Source organism: Leptosomus discolor, chromosome 1 (assembly GCF_034619465.1).
Source record: "Leptosomus discolor isolate bLepDis1 chromosome 1, bLepDis1.hap2, whole genome shotgun sequence".
Lineage (NCBI taxonomy): Eukaryota > Metazoa > Chordata > Aves > Leptosomiformes > Leptosomidae > Leptosomus > Leptosomus discolor.
In genome coordinates, this window is record NC_141391.1 from 98906031 (window position 1) to 98920432 (window position 14402).

Genomic DNA, 14402 nt, shown 5'->3' on the forward strand with positions numbered 1-14402 from the left:
CAGGGGTGCTCCTCCACCCTGAGAAGGAAGGAGTGGCAGAAACAGTGTGTGATGAACTGACCAAACCCCCCTTCCCCATCCCCCTGTGCTGCTGGGGGAGAGGAAGTAGAAAATTCAGGAGTAAAGCTGAGCCTGGGAAGAAGGGAGGGGGTCAGGGGAGGGTGTTTTAAGGTTTAGTTTTGTCATTATCCTACTCTGATTTGATTGGTAATAAATTAAACTAATTTCCCCGAGCTGAGTCTGTTTTGCCCATGATTGTGAGTGATCTCCCCTTGTCCTTATCTCAACCCGTAAGCCTTTTGTTATATTTTCTCTCCCTTATCCAGTTGAGGAGGGGGAGTGATAGAGCAGCTTTGATGAGCACCTTGTGTCCAGCCAGGGTCAACCCACCACATTGGTATAGGTGGGTCCGAGGAAGTTCAGAACTGAATCAAACGCAGCCTAAAGAGGGAGGACGAGGCAGGTACCAGCAGAAGTTATCAGCATGTGCTTTGCATTGGGCTAGTCTGCTAAGGCCAGAGTCAGGGTTAAGAACCACAGCATCAAAAGAAATAACCTGAGCAATGTTACCTAGAAGGTGAATGCAGACCAACGGTAGTAGTAGGAACAAGTAACTCTCAGCCTTCCCAGTAACACCCAACCATTTCCATTTGTCCTAGACAAAGGTATTCCACTCAGCACTCCTGGCACCAGCCTCACATTCAGCCAAGCTTGCCACTCACTTCTCTTCACAAGGAGGTTAACTTCTGCTTTTCTGAGACCTAACAACCATCTTACCCCTTGTCTTAAGCCTAGGCCACAACCCCATCTGCTTTTGCACTGTAGTTTCCTGTACACTAGGTGCAAACCATAATGCCTCTTCAACAAGCTGAATCTGTCCCAGAATAATCAACACTGGATTCATGCTAGGAGGCACCAGCTCATTTTAGCCTTACAGAACAATCTCATCCCACTTCTGACCAAATCAAAGCCAATTTGCTTTCACATGATACAACCCTTATCTTAGCCAGACAGGCTCTGCAGATGCTTATATTATATCAAACTCTTCAGCTTCTGCTCTTAACACTCTAGTCCACTGATATTGAGCTGAACCTAAATGAATTACAACCCTTTTGCCCCACGTAATGCTATCTCTTAGGTTTTACAGGACTACAAGAACCAAACAGAAATTACAGATTTTTGTGGGTCAGCTTAAGCCCTAATGATTGGCTTGATATCCTTGCTTACAGACCCTGAGTTGGTACAAAGTGAACAAGGACTCTTTCACTCATACGGTAGCCATCCTACATTTAGATGTGTAGCAGGACCCATCAGAACAGAACACAAAGCCCATGCAAAGCCAAACCCTAACCATCACACCTTCTGCTGTGGGTTTTTTTTTGGTTTTTGTTTTTTGTTTTTTTAAAACCACACCTGAACAAATCAAAGGGGGTTATTTTCCCTCAGGATGCCATCCTCACTTTTGCTTGTTTAGCCTTGCAGGCACATGCACATATTGACCCATGCAGCTCTTTAGACCCTTACCTTTCCCTGTGGTCCCTCAGACACAGGAGCCACAAACCCCCACCCACATGGCACCAGTGCTAACCGGAGCCCAAAGGCAGTGGAAACACCCCAGAAAACTTAGGGCAGGGCCAGGGCTTCATTCACCAGGAGCAGAGGAGTTTCCTCTTTTACCATGAGGTAAACGGGTGTACTCAGTAGAGTAGGGTTGATGGTTGGACTTGATGATCTCAAAGGTCTTTTCCAACCTGAATGTTTCTATGATTCTAAATCTGAGGACCCAGGATGAAAGCTTGCACAGCATCCTCAAGGGCTTAATTGTTTTTCATAAGGATGAGCTCCTGGAGGTCCTGTGCTAAGATGAGGGCCAGGATTAGGAACAGCAGGATTTGAGGAGCCCAAGTGATTTGCAAAGCTCAGATAAACAGGAGGAGGGCTAGCATTAAAAGGAGCAAATGACTTTTGGACTATTTTGGGATGAGGCAGGGACTCCTACATACGTGTCTGCACACTTAATGCTTGGGTTGGAAGAGCCTGTTTTCCTGCTGTAATTGGTTCAGTGGGAAGGCAGGATGGGAGCTGGTGTCACATTGTCGGGGTTATTTAGCCCTTCTCATCATCTTAGTGAGCACTATCTGGCCAAACTCACCATCGGCTCCACCCATGGGGCCTTCCCAGCTCCAGCAGCAAATCTCCTTTTTCAGGCTACGCTGACTCTACACTGCCCAACACTAACATACCTTACCAGCTCCAGCATCTGGTGTTTCCTAACCACCCTTTGGCAAACAGCAGCCACTCACCACAGCTGCCAGCAGCCCTCTATTACATATCAAAGGAGAATAATTGGGCAGGATTAGGGATCAAAACAATGCATGGAAGATCTCAGTCTGCTTCTGAATCATTCAAGGCTTGTAGGCTAGGATTAGAGATGGTGCCACTGGAAGCCAATAGCTCCTGCTTTTTTCTGGGGCAGGGAGAGTTTGCTGCAATGCTACTCCATGGCATGGTAGTTTTTAAATATAGGGTTGGCACTTTGGCCCAGTGATAAATGGCCCATCAAATGATAAATCCTGCAGATTTGCATAAAGACTGGTGTCAGTCTGGATGGCTTCTATGTAACTGTGGGGCATGTGTGGATCTCCTGGATATATAATAGCAGAAGCAAATAACTTAATAGTTCTGTTGTCAGTAAAGACTGCTTCAAAGGCTGGAGTTGGAGTCCTGATTAAGAAAAACCAAGGGATGAAGAGCTAAGCTGATTTACGCGTTTTGCAACACCTCCCAAGGGAGAATGAGGGCTGCTGGTAAGAGCAGCAAGCGTCTCCTGGTTTGTCTTGGGGCACAAATTGTTCTCCAGGCAAATATGGGCAGGCCTAGAACTGGGCTTAAAATTAGGGAAAGAGACAACAGGGACTGAAGGCCTCTTTATCGTTGTTTTCTCTTAAGCTCAGAGCGTTACAGTGGATGCTGCCCTGGCAGGCTCTTCCTGATACATTTGGCACCCAGTGCCTGGCTGGTGCCTTGGGTTGATCAGGGTGCTGCGCTCAGGAGCAGCAAGGGGGTTAGTTCAGGCTAACACCAGCAGAGCCACCTTCCTTCACCAGGCTATCTAGCAGCACCTTTACTCCTCAGCCCTAGCTTGTGGAGCCACCTAAGTGTAAGCTCCCCCCCCCCCCCCACTCCCCATGGAACCACCCAGCCAGGCTTTTTGCCCCTTGTTGCTGCTCCCTTTTTACCCCATGCTATTCTGCAGCCCAGACATGTCCCGATACCCACTCGACAAGACTATCATATACAGGGAACATGGACAAATCGTCAGGGTAATTGCTTGGGAGCTGTAACTCCCAGAGTACATATACTGTTATTCCCCCTACTCCCTCAATAGCAGACGTTGACCTAGATGATCTCTCTGATTTTTTCCATTTCCAATTAGTTAATAAGTCTACAGTTTCTTTGAAGTTAAAAAATAGACAAAGCTTCAATTAGTAACATTGGTTTTTTATCTGTTAGATTTGAAGAATCTCTGTTGACTCTGAATAATGGCGTTTCTGCTTCAGGTTAGTATTATTGGAAAGGCTATTGAAGCACATGCCTAACATGAAGCAATATGAACCATGGTTTATAAATTAACATTTTATTGCAGTAATCTTTCATATGAGAGGTACCTTGTTTATGTACCTCTGTCCACCTTCATGTGCAAATGTAATGCTCATGAATTTTCATAGATATTGGAAATGCTCACTGGAATGAGAACAGACTCTTTGCACTGGCCACATACATAATATGATGGCACTAACATTCCCACCCCCCCACCCTGCTCATTTTTTTGATCCTGGGTTCTTATTTAATAATAAACCAGGCTGTGAACACACTGACTCACCTCTTGTTTTCTCAAAATAGTGAGAAGTTTTATTTATTTTTTTAATCAGTAACTACCTGAGAGAAAGGAATGCCTCATAAGATAAAGGCATTTAATTAGTTTGTTTGCTGTTAAGAAAACTATGTAGGTGGATGTGGGCTAAATGCCAAGCCAAAGTGGTCTGGCTTTACTGACTGTTCAGCAAAAGAAAAAGATTAGACGTCATGGAAAAAATTACTCCCTGAACAGGAAAAGCTGGACATGGCACATATTTCTCTTCATGATCTAGCTTTGTAACAGTAAAAGGAACCACTAGCATTAGCTAACAGAATGTACTTAGGGTGTAAAAGGGCTACAAAGTGACAAAAGCGTAGCTGAATCAGAGGACTTTGACAATTACATGAGATTTCTTTCAAATACCTTATTTTTCATTAGTATTACTATTATAGCAAGAGTGAGTACTCCCTCACATCCCCAGACTGCTCAAAGGCCAACACATCAGCACTATTCAGGAGCACTGTGAACATTTGGCTACACTACACAAATTTCAGAGCAGACTCAGACATCAGGCTACTTTCATTTATAATGCAGAGCGCACTACAAAGCAGAATACTTTGTGTGACCAGGTTAACAAACAAACAGTGCTCTATCAATCATCCTAATCTTGATTTTAATGCTTTTCACATTCCTGTGGATGTGAAACACTCGAGATACGAAGTGCTGGAATCCCCAAACACAAGGAAACCCAGAGAACCCATAGAGGAGTACAAGCCCGTTTAGACTTTGGCCATTCTTGCTGAAGGCCACATTTGCATCGCAGCTGGACATCCTTTGTACTCTGTTCACAACCGGATCCTTCTGCTCCACGGCTGCCAAGGAGCTACTCCCCACGCTTGAGTTTGTGCCACGTCACGAAGCAGGAGCATGCCCGTCTGTACAGAGCTCCTTCTCAGGGACTGCAGGGCATTTCAGACAAAGCTTTCCAGCTGGCTACTACATCAGGAAAGTCTACCAGCATGTTTTGAATAGAGTATCTTATTGCCAGTCATCCTTTACCCTTCAGAATTTTGTCCCAGGTAACAACCAACCAGCTCCACACCTTTCCTGAAATCCACAATTCCTATCATAGCGACCTGGTTTATTTTACGATCACTCAACTAACTCCCACCTTTAGATTGTTAAATTGTCTTCTATTAACCAGGACAGATACTGAAATAGCCGGTTCATTATTAGCTGTCTCCCATTTCCGAGATGAGTTATTCCTACCATGTTGGAGGAACCTGGCTGCCTGACTGCTTCTCCAACAGACTTTTAGGAGACTAAGATGTGCGTTTATCTCAAGGTCTCATCCCTCATACAGGCATGATATTTGCCTTTTAAAACCAATAAAATCTAAAAAAATCCCTAAATAATAAAAAAAAAAAATCACATCCATCCCTTCCCATACTGTAGGTGTCTGTTACAGACCCTGCTATCATATTACCTTGGCTGTCCTTTTCATAACTGAGGGTTTGTGTGCATGACTGCCTGAGTGCTTGTAAGGAACTTAGTGAGACAGTTTGTTCACAGCCACCCACCACCCAGTCCAGGTGCATGTATAGGACATGTTTGTACGCAAGTCTCCAGAACAAATTTAACCCAATGGGAGGCATCTAGTTTTGAAGACCAGGTCTGACATTTCCAGCAGCTGTTAGCAAGGGCACAGGGAGCTGCTGGATGGATGAGGATGGAGATATGACCAGAGGACAGGAATTCACATTAGGTCAAAGAGCACAAACTATGAGCAGATCAAGTTAAAAAAAAAAAATAGCAGGTGGATGGTCTCCTCCCCAACCGACAGAGAGAAACCTAGCTCTCACCCTTTCTTCTCCCACAGGATCTTCCCTTGCATATGCTTCTCCCATTACAACTTCCACTTCCCCCCACACCCCAGCAAGACTTCCAGCTTGTGCCCTTACGCAACTCCGATTTCCTTGGGAGACAGGCCGGGAACCCTACCCAAATAGAGAGCAACTGGCTCAGCACTTCTCACTGCTGAGCCAGTAACGCCAAAGGTAATGCCCACACCACAGGCTAAAAGGGTGCGACTGCCGCCTGGGAAGCCACGGCTCAGGCACCGGCGGCAGCTTGTGTCCCTCAGCACGGCACCAGCAATCTTCCATGCTCCCAGGCAGGGTTTGCAACTTGTTATTTTACCCTGTATTGCCATTGCATCAGGACTGGTGTCAAACAGTTTAAACCTTGGCTGGTTACTTTTCCTTTCTAGATTGTCAAGAGGGAGGAAAAAAGAACAAGATTAGCTGTGAATTTTCTCCTCCTGGAGAAATCAGAAACTAAATCCTGGGTTAATAAATCTGCGTCTTACCCAATCTTGCTCCCCAGAGTGAGGCTAAAGGTGACAAGTTCCTCCTACTACATCCACATGGCTTGGCTGGCTGCTGTCCTGCCAGGGAATATGGGCTCCTCCAAATCAATTTTTTCCTTCATGTTCTATATAATCTTCTCTGGGTCACATCCCCTTTGGCAGAATGACACAACTATCATTTTGCAACACATTGCCTGTACACACACCAGTGTGGACCTCCCTCCTCTCCTACCATTAACCTCTCCAAACCGATGAGCTTCTCCCTCTACCACAACCACAGCTGCTGTTTTTCACCAGGGAATGTACCTGTGCATACACAGCTCCCATCGCACATGGCTAGAGCTGAACTGTTTCCTTGCTAGATTGATTTTGAAAGCTGATTCTAGCACAGAGGTGGGAAACCTCCACCCCGATGACAACTTCCCTGGCACAGCCTAGCACCCTGTAAAGTCCCACCTCTGTTCCCCATCCTTTCTATTGATCTTTGTCCAATGCCCATTTCCACCACTTTGTCCCAAAGGATGCTCTGGGACTCTGACTTCCCAGTTCCACACAGGCTGATGCCAGGCTTGGGGCAGCCAAGTGCCATGCAGGGGGCTATGGCATGTCCTGACAACTGTGGACTCAGCAAGCTGAAGAAACCTGGTGCTGTGGGGTGGGAGGTGCTGGGCAAGAAGGGGCATAGGGCCCACTGGCTGCAGCCATGTTCATATCTCAGGTCTGTGGGCACTGTACAGGGTCCAGGCGATAAGGAAATACAGACTGGTGTGGGCTACTGCAAGAGCCACTGACATGGTATTCGAGAGCCCTCTGTGGCCCCAGGTAAGAAAAAGGTTTCTCACCCCATTCTAGTTGAACAAAAGCCTTTCCCCTCCACTTCTGTTTCTGCACTTTCCATACGCAGCCCAACTTCATCTTCACTGCACCCGCATACAGTATTTAGCCATGTTATTAAGCCTTTGTAAATTGTAGCAGACACACACTGCATTATGTGAAAAATATAGGAATTAATGTAATTGTTTTTAAACACAACACAGTCGCCAGCATCAATTAAATACTTAAAGCAAGAGGTATGTATGAGATATAATGGCAGGAGTATAAAAGTGGCACTGGTCAAACAGCTTTTGAAGAACATGAATTTCTGGTTAAGGAAAAAAAAAAGCATCAAGAGGGGAAGCCTGAAAAAGTTTCCATTATATGAAATGTCCCTAGAATAATTCATGAAACTTTTGTTGTGAAAGTTAATAGAATACAGATAGGTTTGAGGACTTCAAAATACTCTCAATATTCCTTATTTTTATTCACTTGAAAAGCATGTTTTGATACATACATCAAACCATATTTTTATCTTGAAAAACCTTGAGTAAACAAATTGGCTGACGAGATGTTGAAAATGAACAGAGTGAAGGGAAAAAGAGTCAAGAAGCAGGAGGAAGCATTAAGGAGAAAATGTTTCTGCTTGCCAATACACAAAGTAGGATATATTAAAAATGCCAATTAAAAATGAAACAGGAATGAGGATTTCATTTTCATGAAATGCATATTGACATGAATACAAATTCTGAGCAAATTTAAAGCTTTGCCCATGAAATAACCATGCCAAACCCATTGCAAAAATGTAAACCCCAGCGCCTTACATCTTCCTCAATACTTTTGCTCTTCCTCCCCAGCGACGATGTGGAGGACAATGATGAATTTCCTGGACACAAGAGGTGTGGGCAAGTGTTTTAAGGGTATAAGGAAGCTCAACAGGAGCTGCAGTGCTGATGGAAAGAGGAATGAAAGAAGTGAGAAGATTTGAAAATATATCCCTTAAGAGATAAAACCTGACAAAGTAAGAAGAGAAGAGTACTGGGGAACGGGAAGCTGACTTAACAGCCTGTGAGCAATGATGAACACTTCCAACGCTTGACGCTTACAGCAATAAGTTCACACTCAGCTTTCACTCCAGCGTCTGTCTCCCAAGCTAAAAAATGAGTTAGCTAATAACCTGCACATTTCCCGTACAGTTCACTTCGGAACAGCATCATTTACTTATCATCAGAACTTTTATTTAGACACTGAGTAACAAGCTTGTCAGGTAAGTAGGTCAAAGGCACTATTTGAAACAAGTATCAATCCCAAGATATCCCCTCCATAAAACGTTACCGTTGAATATTGACACGTACAAAAGAATCTAGATGTGGGACATTTTTCTTCCTTAAGATGCACCGAATTATTTTCATCCCTTATATCACTTTCTCACTGTCATTGACACTTTTTTTTTAGCTCATCTTTTGCCTTAAGACAGCTGGACTTCTCTTGTCTGTTCATATGTTGCTGCCCTCCATATTATCCCCTGTTCCCTTATCCACTGACTGGCAGATGATAAAATCCTTCTTCCCATCAACTGCAGCCAGGCAAAGAGAACGCTGTGAGCCCACTGACAGAGCGGAATGACTGGGCACCTGCTCATACACAGCCTGGGTTTAGAGGAAGAAAAGGCAAGCAAGCAAGCAAAAGAAGAAAAAAAGCAGCTCCCATGAGGGCAGAGCATAATAGCACTTGGAGACGGTGGTTTATTTCAAAGTTTTGCAGAACAGGTCCAGCTTGGGTGCCAAGCTCTCTGAAGCAAGGGTCAGCTTTGAAGGACCTGATTTCACAGGGCCAAGCATGACAGAGGGAGAAGGATTAGGTGGACAATAGGAGTCCTGAGCCACGACTTAATCGTATCAGAAATCCACAATACCAACAGTAGCTCAAAAAAACCTTAATACTGACAGCAAGATCTCAGAGTCCCCCCTCACTCTGAGGCTGGGTGGGAGCAGTACCAGCGGGCAGCCCCAACGTCTCTGCGTGCACACACGCACAAACACACATACACTGATTCGTCATCAAATTTGTGTGAATAGTTCTTATCAAGGACAGCTTATCAGCAAGACAGCTATGAGAAAATGATAAAGGCCAATATAATTATACTTGTTTGTCTCATCTCTGGGTAAATATTGTGGGACTCATGTTGAGGAGTGCTGAGTCCCTTGAAATTCATCCAAAGCCACCCTGCACTTCTCAGGATCTGGAACACTGGACACTCATATGCTAATTAAAACTGATCCAAAATATCTGAGGGAAGAGTTTTCTATGAAAAGAAAACCAAAAAGTCAGTTTAAACAATCAAAGTGTTTTGCAGAAATGGTTTGATGTAAGTGTTTTCAAGAAAGGAAGAGACCAAGCGATTTTTCAGATTAATAAAACAGAATGAGAAAATTGTTTTGACAGGGTGATTTTTTTAAAACTATGTTCTCTCTGTTGAAATATGTTTATGTGTGTAATAGTAGAGTATAAGATGTCCATACTATCAAAATGAAAAGTTTCTAGAGAATTTTCATTAGGAATAACTGAGATTTGTTTTGCAAGAAATGTGGACTTTTTATTCCCACACACAATTTAGATGTCAACACCAAACTTCAGAACAGAATTACTAATTTCTCAGGAGCTCCACCACAAAAACATGCTTGCCCTGATTAAGTTCCATGGTAACTCCTCTAAGAAAGGCAGGAACCCGATAAAGATACTTTTCCTCAAGGAGAGGGAAAACCTCTGTAGCCCATACTCACTTGGAAAAGTTAATACATCTTTTCACAATGGCATATTCCTTAGACTGGAGAGAACCCATCGAAAAAAGCATACAGAAAAGTCATGTAGCACATACCAAACCAAATTAATTTCTCACTTTCCCACACAGAAAATTGGCCATTGGGCATTTTCATCTCCACATCTCCAAGTCATTACGTCCCAACCACTTACAGGATAAACTTCACCTAATTAGATCACAGTCTCCCAGGTTTTAATCCTTGAATATCATTTAAAGTTTACACCATCACACCAAAAGCTCCTTGACACGGACAGCTTAATTTGCTGTCATTGATCGCCCCACTGCCACTTTAATCAGATAGGCTGCAGTGTCAGAGACCCACTGAATTAGCTACTGTGGTGTAATCTTGGGTGCGTAATAGTGAGTTTTGTATTAATAAAGGCTGATATCACCATGATGCACTCCTGAGGCAGATAGGAGATGCTGAAATGAGTAGAGTAATGAGGAACCCCACCCTTTCCATATATACTTGTTAATAACTGGTTTCCCTTAATAAGGCTCTTCTAAAGGACAGGCCTTTTCCTTCCCAGCAGCCATACATAATACCCACATGAGCATAAATGGAGACATTTCCTTCCAAAGCATTGCTGTTACACAATGACGTAAGGTACATCTCCATCAAGCCAAGCGCATGTAAAGAGAAAACAAATATTAAGCACAAGAAAACTAAGTCAAAGTGGGAACTGTCCTGTCTGTGACTAAGCCCCCGTGGACAAGACATTACACGCACACCCCACGCTCTTTTCTAAAGGGTATCTCTTCTCAGAGAAGGGGCCAGAAAATGGCTCATGCCCACCCTGCACCCCCTTGGGTTCACAGCACCCGAGTGCAACCCTACCACTATTACTGGTTTCAGGAATCAGGCCGGACAATGCAGAGGAGCAGCTGGGCTGTAGGTCCTCGTGCCCTCAGTGCTGCCCTGCTGCACAGACACCAACCTCTAGCCGAGAGACACAGCACAGAAAGGGACAAACAGCCACAGCTACATCTCCCAGAGCTCACCTCTCACCATCCTGGGTCAGATGCCTGTTACACACAAGCAACAGAAGAATCAAGGCCAGGATCTGCAACTTTATGCTTTTATCATTAATTTCTTCCTAACTGGCCATCTTGCAGCCTGCCTTTGCTGTCAATTAAATCCTTGTTCTTTTTCCTTTGTTATTGCCACAAAGGATGACATTTTCTCTCAAGCCCTTCTAGAACATCCTTTCCTTGCTGTGCTAGCTTGCATTTAAGCTAATTGGAGAGAAATCACCAGCCAAGTGAAGCAAGGTCTGAACACAGCTGTGTGTCATATCTCTCCATCTCTCTATAAGATAAAGCTGGGTGGAGCCCAGGGAAGAAAGGAGAGCAGAGGGGACCTGGTGTGGGGCAGGCCTGAAAAACCCAGGAGGCAAACACACACAGAGTAGAGGAGGGGGTGAGATGCACGCAGCTCCTTCCCCAGTGCAGTGAACAGGGAGCAATTGAGGATGAATCGACCGTGATCGCTCCCATAGGTAGCAACCTCCAGGCAACATTGCTTAATTGCTGTGGCAAATTTTGGTAACACGGCACAGGGATGGAGTGGCTTGCAGGAGGACAATGTGCAGAGGCCCACGAAATTTTGTTTCCTCTCAGAGAGGACGGGTGATGTCCAGGTGCCATGCCTAGCCTTGCCTTGACTCAGCAAAGCCGTGAGTGTGAGACACACACGCAGCCGGGATCAGAAGGTACATTGTGCTCGTCACGTGGCAAGCACTATGGCAACCGGAGGGGAACACAGGAGGGACAGATCCTGAGGTGATTACTCTGACCTTACTCAGTGGGAATTTTGCCTGAACAACAACTGAGTAATGACTTTGCTTGTTGGCACACTCATGACACACCATTGCGTTTTATATGGGAGTTGTCTAGATTTCTAATTAGTTTGCACTTGTCCTGGTTGTATTTTGACAAAACAGCATGAGACAAGCCTATTTTCTTATACCCCCTCCTGTATTTAATAGCATCTACGATGCACCTAGAAAGCACCTGGGGGGGGCTAGCTCCATGCTGCAACCTGAGCATAGCTACAAGGTGCACAAGTGCAAACTCACTGCAGACTTTGGGCATGCTGCAGGGATGGTGGCAGGGAAAGCCCGACTCTGCTTTGGACTACAGTACGGACAGGAGCTTTTCCACCAGGCACAGGCACCGTTGTGCATGGCTGGACTTTATCCACCACCTCCTGTCCTGTAAGGTACTGTGACTACACCAACTGACTGCAAAGTTGTGACCCTATGCCGTTTTTGCTGAAGGCTGTGGGGACAGCTGGGGTTTGTGGGGCAAGGAAAGCACTTGGACGCCATCTGCCCACCCCCATTTCAGCTCTGCCCACCAGCAAACATTTATCACCTAGAGCATAGGTCATGAAGTGCCTCTCTGACTCTCAGGACAACCCTCCCCACCACTGCCTCAGACTAACAGATGCCTCGTCCTGCTTATGGTTCAGTGCTTCTCCACCATCACGTTTGGGAAGAAATCCTGAAGCAGCAGTGTGTGCAATCCAGCTCTGCTCCAAGACTTGGAGTCTGCCTGACCTCCCCACCACAAGCAGCCACACACCCTGACACAGGCCTGACCTGTGATGACTGTTCTCCCCCACCCAATTTCCTGGTCAAAGTTCTCGGACTCCTCTGAGCACATGCTGAAGTTGTTATATAACAACACCTTCTCAGTGCTGTAAAGTGTTCCAGCATCAATGAAACATTTCTGAAGATGAAAATTAAAACCCCATTACCCCCACAGACCTCTGTCACCAAAAGTTATTGCAAAATTCATTCCAGTTGAGGCTGAAAGGAGAACACAGCAAGTTTCACAAGATGGCTCTTATTTCTTTGAATAGACAGAAAGATTCCCCTTGCAGACACCTGCAATTTTATTTCTAAACCCAAAGATGCTTGTGTGTAATTATGCAACGTGCTTTCAGTCAGGGATTTAATAGTGAGATATAGAAAAGAAAAACACCATGTGTGTCAAACTAAATATTGTCCTTATGAAACACAGCGATAACAGATCAAACCAGTGACCAGAGCGCAACACGTACTCCAAACAGCCCCAAAAGTCACATTGCTATGTACAATGGGAGGGTTCACATCCCTCCCACAGCCTCACTGAAGCTGACAGCAAAGAGTGGCCGAGCCCAATGTGCTGTTCAGTATGAAACCTCCACCTGCTGTGACAAGCGTGTTGTTATAGAGGATATACTACAAGCATTTGGCACATTTAAAATCTATTTTGATCTCCAGATAAGATCAGTTTACTAAAACAAGCTCAGAAATTGCAAAGGTCTCTTTACCAGCTTAAAGGAGAGCAGTTCCAGTAAAGCTTTTAAGGGCATGGGTCAAGCATGCAATGCCAAGTTTAATAGCAGCAATTAGGATGCTACTACCTGTTAAGCTGTTTGTAACCCAGGCCTTTGCATGGCCAGCCAACAGCAAGGCTGTAAAACAGACCACATACCAGCACCTCAGCCTTGCCAGGGTTGAGCTCACAGACTAGCTCAGACCCTGTTATGGGCAATCACTTGGCACCAAAACAGCCAAAGAACAGATGCACAATCACTCTGCCACCAAAGGCAGACTTCCACTGCTGGAAGCCAATTTGCCCTTAAACCACCATGGGCATTTCTGCTCTAAATGTGTATTTTAAACCTCATTTTAGTGTTTAACTGGCACAATTGCAGCATGTTCAAATAAAGAAACAAATGGAGATGCAAGCACTCAAAGTCAGACCGGCATATGACACCTGAAAGGTTCCTTTCCAAAACGTGGAGGAACTCAGACTTCAAAACTGACCAAATAGGTTGAATTTAAGATTACTGCTAACTTTGGACAGTGGCCAACAGCTCTATCCAGCTCAAGTGCAGGGTGACTAACACTCCTCCAGTCTCATCTGATATATTTTTTGGCATCACCATTGGTCTCATAGAACTTGCTCTGTAATCTGGCATTTTACTGAATAAGTATGTGAATATATATAACTTTCCTTAACTGGCAAGCAAGGTCATACTGAATCTATTTCTGAAATTACCACACAGGGCAACTCAGCCACATTGCGACAGGATATATAAACCCCTGCACACACAAACTCTTAGGGAAAAAAACCATTACTCACTTGGATTTTGTCATTGTTTGACTGCTTTACACACTACATACAGAAGGCAAGAAGCGTACGTGCATAGTTCCACAAAAAGGTCTCTGCCATTTTCATACATAAGACACAAGCTTGAGTTTCCTGACCAAAATATTTTTCGATGAAATATTTACTCTGACCTCAGAATTTTTAAATTTTTTTTTTTAGTGCAGTTTCAGGTTTTTCTGTGCAGCTTCACACCACCGTTCTAAAATCAGTCACACCACATAAATTGAGGTATACCATGCCTTTATTGTTTTCTGTGAGAAATGAGCTGAACTTCTTAGAACTGTTCAATTTTTATGATGTATTTTCTACTCATTCAAGCCATACAGTATTTCCTCGGTGGAGACGTTTTTCAACATGGAAGCTTGATCCTGAAAGAA